Source organism: Alligator sinensis, unplaced genomic scaffold (assembly GCF_000455745.1).
Source record: "Alligator sinensis unplaced genomic scaffold, ASM45574v1 scaffold313_1, whole genome shotgun sequence".
In the NCBI taxonomy this organism is placed as follows: domain Eukaryota; kingdom Metazoa; phylum Chordata; order Crocodylia; family Alligatoridae; genus Alligator; species Alligator sinensis.
Window position 1 is genome coordinate 94983 of NW_005841939.1, and position 9002 is coordinate 103984.

The following is a 9002-nucleotide window of genomic DNA, read 5'->3' on the forward strand; positions in this document are numbered from 1 at the left end:
TGTTTTTTTTTTTTTATAAGGCCCATTTCTGCACTATTGAAATCAATAAGAATTTTACCATTGACTTAACTATGGGCAAGGCTGAAGCCTAAATCAGGGAAGGGACTGGCTGGCATTTGAAGCTAGTCAGCTCAGTTAGCCCTACGTGCTGCAGCATTGTATATAACTCATTAGCAACAAGATCAAAAATAGACTAACACAGATCAGAAATATTGAGTATTGTTGATGTAGGTCATGAAGCACAATAACCAGTCACTTCCCAGGGACACACATGCACGCAAATGCATGCAACCAATCATGATGTTGTTGTCCCTCTTTTTTTGTAACAGACTAGTGGCTAGATCAGGATGTTGGAGTCATGGATTGTGGCCCTCCTTAACCTGCCTTTTAAAAGAAAAGAGTGAACATGCTCAGAGATGACTTGGATGCTTTAAGTCATGAAAGTATGTTACCTATCAACCTCACAAGTTCCTAAATCTGAGATGCAAGTAGGCACCTAATTCTGAGAAAAAAGCAGGATTCAGATCCACACCTCTCTTCAGCATTTGTTATTGACTTGGTATTAGGTCTTCTTGCCCAAAGGGTGCTTTCATTACATCCCCAGGTGCACAGTACTCCATTTAGTACCACCCTGCCCTACATTCTGTCTATTTACTGCATAGGGCAGCAGTTCCCAAACTCTGACAGATGGTGCACCACCAATTTAAAATGATACAACCTGAAGTGCCACCAGCAATTTTTTTCTGTTCAATCTTAAGTACCACCAGCAAATTGTTGTCATATAAAGTAATTATAATAAATCTGTTAACATGTACCATGGACACGTTGTCTGAGTACCACTGCTGGTACCTGCACCACAGATTGGGAGCCACTGGCATTGTATAATTAGATGCTGAACATTCCACTACCGAGCCAGGGACTTAAAAGACCATTTTTGTATCTAGCTTGGTGTAGGGAGAGGTATATCCAGGACCATTAAAGAAATGGAGACTTCACTGGGCTTTGGATCAGACTCAAAAACTGAGCTGTTCATAAATAACTCCTAAAAAAAATCTAAAAGGAAAATAATTGTTTTCATAGACCTGGGTAGTGTGAAAAATAGTGTTCTTACAGTACACCCCACCGATACCTATTAGCACCAATAAATAAAGATAATTCTCCAGCACATAAAGGTCTAGTGAAATATTCATAAATTTTGATTGAGTGTCAGCTTGTGCATGACCCTATCAAATCTCTGCATATTTTTAAGGTTGTCATAAGACTCCATTCCAATCATTTTTTACTTTAAATGGTATTTTATAGGACAGTTCTATAATCCCATCAATAGTCATTTCTCAGTACACTTTAATAAATGAGACTTACAAGTCAACTGTGGCAACCTCCTAATAAGATAAATACTCTAGAAGTTGGATAAACATGATAAATAAAAACTTCTTTATTAGAAATATGCCTCCCTACTTATAGTGATGAATGACTACCTCTGACAGTCAGAAATACTGCAGGCTCTGTTTACCACTTATTCTGCCCAAGCCTACCCCATCTTCTTTCTTTTCCAAATATACACCTGCTGCTCTGAAGGCAGATAGACTATATGAGAGAAAAAAAAAACAACATATTTTTTGCATCCCTTTGCATAGTGTCACATTTCTGTGCCATACTGTGCTGCAGTTCCACAAGTAATAAAAATGTGAAATAGCCCAGTCTAAGCAGATTTTATGTAACAAGAAAAGTAATAAGAAATTCCACTCTTGAAATGGCACTTACTGTCCAGTTTGACAAATATTAATGTGACTTCAGTGGAACTACTTTATATCTTTAAGAGATAAGCATGTTTTACGTGTTTTGTGCTGTTATGGCTTATGAAGACAAATGTTTTATTGTGACAAATAATTTGCAACAACAACAAAACCTTAGGAATTTTCTATTTGCAAATAGTTTCCCTTGAATTTTTCAAGGGAAATACTGTACACATTTTCACATTTACTTTATTCTAGGAACTGCATGCTGTGTTATTAAGTTGCTGTTTTTCAGGTAAGTCATGTGATATTTTCCGTTCTCTGACTGAATAAACCCCCCAAAATATTTCACACTTCAATCAGCCAACTCAAGAACCATGCCACCAATCTCCCAACAAGTCAAATTTCAGTCTTTTACTGCAATACCAAGTTTATTCCCATCTCCTCCCCCAAAAAATCCAAAATAAATTGGACAAAGAAATCTGGTCCTTAGAAGTCCAACGTTCAACTTTTAAGTTTATGAACAAAACCCCTCACACCTTGGGAGAGAGCAGTACATTCTTTAAGGGCAGTGCCAAAGGAAGTACCAGAGGCATAGCAAGCTGGTTCTGTGCCTTGGCACTTGGGGAAGTAGCTGTGTTGGCAGCTGGGCCAGCAGCAGAGGCAAGCACCAGTCTTGCACCTCCAAGTTAACACCTAGAGATACTCCCCCAGTTTCCCACCTCTACTTATGCTACTAGAAGGCATTTCCCTTCTGTCCAATAGTTCAACGATTAGAGAATCATCCAGATTCAATTCCTATCTCTGAGAATTTAAAATTCAGAGATCCAGTTTCCTTAGACTTAGGAAAAAATTCTTTAGCCACCAGACTATAGGGTGTTAGGGTAACACTATGTGGATTTTTGGGAAGCATTGAATCTGCAGCTGAATAAAGGCATGACCTGTGGCCTAGCAGAGCTGCTAACCATGAGGCAGAATGATAGCTAAGCCATCCATTTGCTTATGTTAAGTAACCATCTTAACTGTGTCAACTATTTTCTGAAGAAAAAGCAGCAAGTGAATGTGTGTGAGTCTGTGTGCTGTGAATGAGGTGAAGCTTCAGGAACATGGAAGATGATACAACATGACACAGAACAACAGACTGGAATGTGGAAAACAACACATAATTGGTAACAGAATCCATGCAAAAAGGTGAATGGTGATTGGTGAAAAAGCTTCCAGAAGCTTCCAGGTTTTGGTCAAAGTCTGCCCATTGACCGAAGAAGAGAAGTCAAGGTCTTAGACATGCGCTCATAGCAAAAGACATGTAAAGAGTAAAATGCATAGGCAATTCCATGCTAATGAAGCAAATGGTAAATAGAGGCGGAGCTTGAGATAGGAGGAGGAATGGGTGGAACATAGGAGGGGTGAGGGTAGAATGAATGGTAATGAGCATAAACCAAAGTGTATAAATGTGGGGAAAAACTATTGTTCAGTGCAGGTCCTCGGTTTGCTGGTTTTTTGGGACCCTTGTCCGAAGCCGTCTCCATTCTAAATAAAGTTGTTGCGAGCAGTGTGTGCAAGTAGTATTTGCTCCCTGTTTGGTCTGGCTAATGAGTAACAGGATCCATGAGCAATTGGATCATCATCTCCCTAGTCATTAGGCGCCACATGGAGTCAGGGTCTAACAAAGGGTTTGTTTCCCCCCCTCAAAGGTTGCAGATTGATGGGCACTCTGACTCCTTCCTCTCTCATGTGTGCACATGCCCTGTATGAGTTTTTTCCCTGGTGGCTAGTTTTTTCACCTGGAAGTGAGGAGTCCAAGCCAAAAGTTCCTGCTTCAATAAATATTTCACAAGCTATGAGATGAATAGTATCCTGCACAACAGAATCTAGAGCCAGGAGATACAGGCAAGGCCCATACTTATGGTATGTGGGAGACAATTGCCTTAGTGAAGGGCTGCTCCCAGGAGCTATTCAGATCAGATCAGAGAAGTATGGTAGCTACTGCATCTGGGAACAAAACAGCAGCCAGAAAGTTGCAGGGAAGCAGCATATATGCCAAAGCCAATTTCACTAGTGAGAGACTTGGCAGGGAGGAGAGGAGAGCTACAATCCCAAACACTGTAGACACATATCCCTTTTCTACAAGCTCAAAGCACTGCCAGATCCAGGCCTGGAACAATCTGAAAGAAGATATATTCCAGCATGCATCACAAAGGTCCTGAATCAAATGGCAGCCAGACTTTTCCTGGGATCTGTTTATGAGAGGTACTAAGACCAAGTGTAGTATTAGCTAAATTCATCCATCTATGGAAGTATGTCATCTCATACCAGGGAGGCTGTTACCACTGGGATAGATACTAACCATCAACCTAATCCCTTGATAATCATACCAGGATTACAGCTGAGCAGTAAAAAAAATGAAAATAAATCAGGGTAAGAAACTAATTTCCGCACTGAGCTATAGTCAGCCTTTGGTTATGACAGGCATCCTGATAAAGACAGGAAGAAACCTGTCCGGTGTCCTCTCACTACACCCTCTTTCACCAGGCAGCTGCCTTCCATTGCACTCTCCCCTTTCTCCCTCTCTGCCCCTCCCTTCTGCTTTTGTACTCAGCTTTCTTTCTCCTTTTTATACACAGCTTTGTCCATGTCCTTTTACAGTATCTGATGAACTGAGCTTCAGCCTATGAAAGTTTGTGCCCTCCCAGTCTCTCTCTGTCTCTCCCTATATATGGGGTGGTGGGAGAAGAAAGCGTAGAAACTTTCATAGGCTGAAGCTCAGTTCTCTCTCTCTCACACACACACACACACACACACACGCACACACTTTGGTTAGTCTATTAAGAGTCAGATCTACCCTGCTTTACAGTCATTAGATCCACAGAGAAGAGGACATCCAAAAGACCCTGAAACACAAGTGCAGCAGCAGCTTCTCAAAGGTCTGGTCTATTCTATCAAGTTTTGTTGGTATAGCTGTGTTAGGTAAGGTTGTGAGCAGGTCATCCCATAGGACTCAGCTAGGTTGACAAAAGAAGGCTTTTGTTGACAGAGCTTCCACCTTTCAGAGAGCTGGTGCAATTATGATTTCCCTCCACCCTAAAAAACCAAAGAAACAATCAAGAAAACCCTTTCTGTTGGCATACTATGTGTTTCTATTAAATGTTTTGCCTAGACAGCTACACTTGGAAATCTATAGTAGCTCTGTGATGCAGGCCAACCCAAAGACTGCATTTCCTAAAGAACTGGCACAGGCTCTTCCCCTCAGTCCTACCCATCCATTTCCATGGTGGTCACATATCTAAATGGAAGTAGAACCTTAGATTCAGATCTGCATACTCCTTCCTAACAATTTTGGAGGCATTCAAACAGTTTTGTTTCTCTACTCTTTTGAAGAGTCCCAAACTGCAGACCCAGGTAGCTAAGCAACACACTAATAATTAGGGTAGGTAACTACAATGATGAAGTGAGTAATCCCAAGAGAGCACCTCCTCCTACTCACATTGCACAGCTCCTGTCACGATGTTGAACTCTGGCACCTACACAGAAGTGAAGTGCCTTGGATCAGAAGCCACAAGCAGGGATGGAAAGAAAATGCTCTTAAACTCACATTTTTGAGATCAAAGGGAAGAATCAACTTTCAATAAAGTAATGAAATCTCACCATGGTTTCTATTTGGTCAGTGGCATGACACCATGGCAGCTACTGGGTCTAGGAGCAAAGGACCAGCTCTCAGGGAGGTGAGATTAACATACTTGCTGCAGAGCCTTCAGTGTGGAACTGTGCTAAACAGCTTATAGGCACATCTCTGTTAAAACTGACCTCATTTGACAAAGACAGTTTGTGGGAGGACAATTCTGGGACTAGGTTACTTCCCTGGGAGGAAAATTCAGAGATTCTGAAGACACTAAAAAGAAATGGAGGCTAATAAGGGATGAGTTGGAGGCAGGCCTGCACAACATGCCAGCAAGTATAGAGGCATTGGTGACAAAGGCACAGGTGTTAAGACTTCCAAATGTATCTAAGGGTGGGTACTCTCCACATGCTGCCACCAAGGTGACTAAGGAGGATTTGGATACCATGAGGATGACACATTACCCACCACACACACACCAATCTTTCCAGGGCACAGAATCCTCCGAAATAATCACCCTTCAATGTTCTCCACTGCAGTTACGCACAACCCACCTCAAGACAGCAAACTCAGAAAGATTTCTGTCATCCAGACTGTCATGTGTCACTCCTCACCCTTTGTTTGGTTCTATTTTTTTTTTTTTTTTTTTTAATTGAGGTATAGCTGCATATTCATATTTACTGTTTTACTACCCTCCCTCATCCACCTCAGCCTGTTGACATCCCTTAGCTGTTTTCTTAGGCTGTGTGTAGACAAAATGAGGGGCGTGTGTGCACAACACTTTAAAGTGGGTTAAATGTTTTTGCACCACTTTAATGGTGTTAGTGTTTGCACGTCTTGGCAGCATATTGCGCATTAATTCCAGCCGCTGTAGGAAATTTGGTGGCATAATGCACTTTAAATGACTTGGGGGCGCAGCAAAATAAAACTCCTCCAAGTGAAACAGTACGTTTCACTTCCTATAACACAATGTCATTTCCTATCACACAACTTCCTTGATAGCCACTCCATCAGAGAATTTGGGCAGCCTCTTCTGAAAGAATAACAAGATCTTGGCCTTGAATGATCTTATGGAAACAAAAAAAGCCAAATGTTGGGTTGTGTTACCATTTGACTTTGCTCTGAGCATATTTCCTGTTTTAAACTGCTTTGAAAATATTATTTTCATATCACCCCCTCCTATACTGTTAGCAAAGTAAATAAAAAACACCCTCAGATGTCTAAATAACAGCAGTTCAATTTAGCCTGTTACATAAACATATTTCTAAAAAGCTAGTAAAAATTCAAGAACAAGAAACTGAATTAGTTTAAATAAAAATATCTACAGATGTTTACCAAAGACGGGGTTCAGAATATAACTAGTAAACAAAGAAATTATGAGGATAAGTGTCAGTAGATCAAACTTGTTGGAAACTGGATCTAACGTATGTGGCATCCCTGATTAGATACCAAAACCAGATCAGTAGATTGGCTGAAAGTTGAAAGAAATGAGTTTTCATGTTTTTTATCTCCTGTCATGGGTGGATCTATGATTTTTAAAAAGGGGGTGCAGATTGTGTGGTACATCATCACTTAAAACGTAAGTCACATTTTTCTAGACAAAAATAAACTAAAAACTTCACTAATATGTTAGGGCTTTAGTATTCAGTTTCAGATCAAAGCAAAAACAGATATAAACTTTACTGGAATGTGAATTAATCTGCAATAGCCTAGATAGTCTATAAAAACCACACTAAAAACAAGACTCAAAATAAGCAAAAGATGGTGTTTCTTTAATCCTGTTGTCATCAGAATTAAATGACATCTCTTTCAGATTCATATAACAAAATCAAGCCTTTTAAGCATCTTGACAGTGCATCCAATGCTTCACTGAAAGTTATTTACACACCTGAATTGACATTCACCTGAGTTAGTTTCCACAGCTGAGTTGATGTTTTAGCTAGAGTTAAAAAAACAACCCGCAGGGCTGTGAAATAGGAACTGCATTAAGGGAGCAGCTAATAGAACTGCAGAAGAAAGAATTATTTGATTAGTGGAACATAAAGATCATTGAAAAAGTAGAAATGGTTGTTAACACATATGAGATATGGAGTTTAGAAAGAATTGCATGGATTACAGTGAGCCATGAAGGCAAGCAACTCTATCACTGCTGCCTCAACAGAAGTGCTGCTATCACTGCCAGACACTTGAAACTTTGGGTAAACCAGGAATTAAATGGAGGGGTGAAAGCTGTACCAACAAACAGCCTTTGAATCCACCCTCATGTCGTGTATCCCTGGGATACACTTGAAGGTACTGTGTTGGGTCTTCACTGTCCTAATCCTGAAAGGTGGACTGACCAGGCTAAGCCAGAGAACAGGACCTAGATCATTACCTTTACCAGCTTCGGCTATGTCATGAATCCCAACTGCAGTGCGAGACTTGCGTTCCTACTGTCACCCTCTCCTCCATGCAGAAAGTAGGGCAGGATGGCACCTTAAAGACTGAAAGGTGACTAACCAGTTAGCCTTAAGTTGCCACTATGCCATATTTTCTGCCTGACTTCAGACTAACATGGCTAACCATCTCTACTCCATAGGTCCTTTCTTCATCTACAATACCTTTTCTCTTCATCTCTCCTCTTTCTCCGTCTCTCTTTTTTCTTTAACAGAATGCAAAAAGACTCTGGCTTAGCTGTCTTGAATCTTTTGCAACATAGCTTTGAGATGCTGACCAGGTCTCCTACACAGGCTGACACTAGTACAGGTTGCCAGGTGTCAGAGTTATTCATAAAGAAGCATACCACAGTTTTCATAGATTTCATAGACATCAGGGCTGGAAGGGACCTCGGAAGATCATCAAGTCCAGCCCCTTGCCCAAAGGGCAGGAAGTCAGCTGGGGTCATAGGATCCCAGCAAGATAAGCATCCAGTTTCATCTTGAAGGTGTTCAATGAAGGCGCTTGAACCACCTCCGGTGGCAGGCTGTTCCAGACCTTGGGGGCTCGGACAGTAAAAAAGTTCTTCCTTATGTCCAGCCTGAAACGATCTTGAAGTAGTTTGTGACCATTCGACCTCGTCATCCCTTGGGGCGCTCTGGTGAACAAACGTTCCCCCAGATGCTGGTGGTCACCCTTGATAAACTTGTAGGTGGCCATCAGATCACCCCTGAGCCTACGCTTTTTCAGGCTAAAGAGCCCCAGGGCTCTCAGCCTGTCATCGTAGGGTCTGCTTCCCTGACCTCTGATCATGCGCGTGGCTCTTCTCTGGACTCTCTCAAGCTTCTCCACATCCTTTTTGAATTGTGGAGCCCAAAACTGGACACAGTACTCCAGCTGCGGCCTCACTAAGGCCGAGTACAGGGGGAGAATGACGTCCCGGGATTTCCTTGAGAAGCATCTATGGATGCAAGCCAGCGTTTTGGTCGCTTTACTAGTCCCACGGACAAGTAACAAGGGCACACCTTGTGTTGTTGCTACTTGTCCCCGGGGAATGCCCATGCTACATGTGGCAGGTTAATGTGGGTGGGCGCATGCACACATGCAAGCACTTGTGCCTGCAGCAGCTCAAATAGAAGCAGTGCAAATTTGAGCCGGGGCTTTTTGCCTCAGAGCACATGCTTGGACATGCACTTTGTTGTGGAGCAAATTGTGCCACTTGGGGCAAAATAACC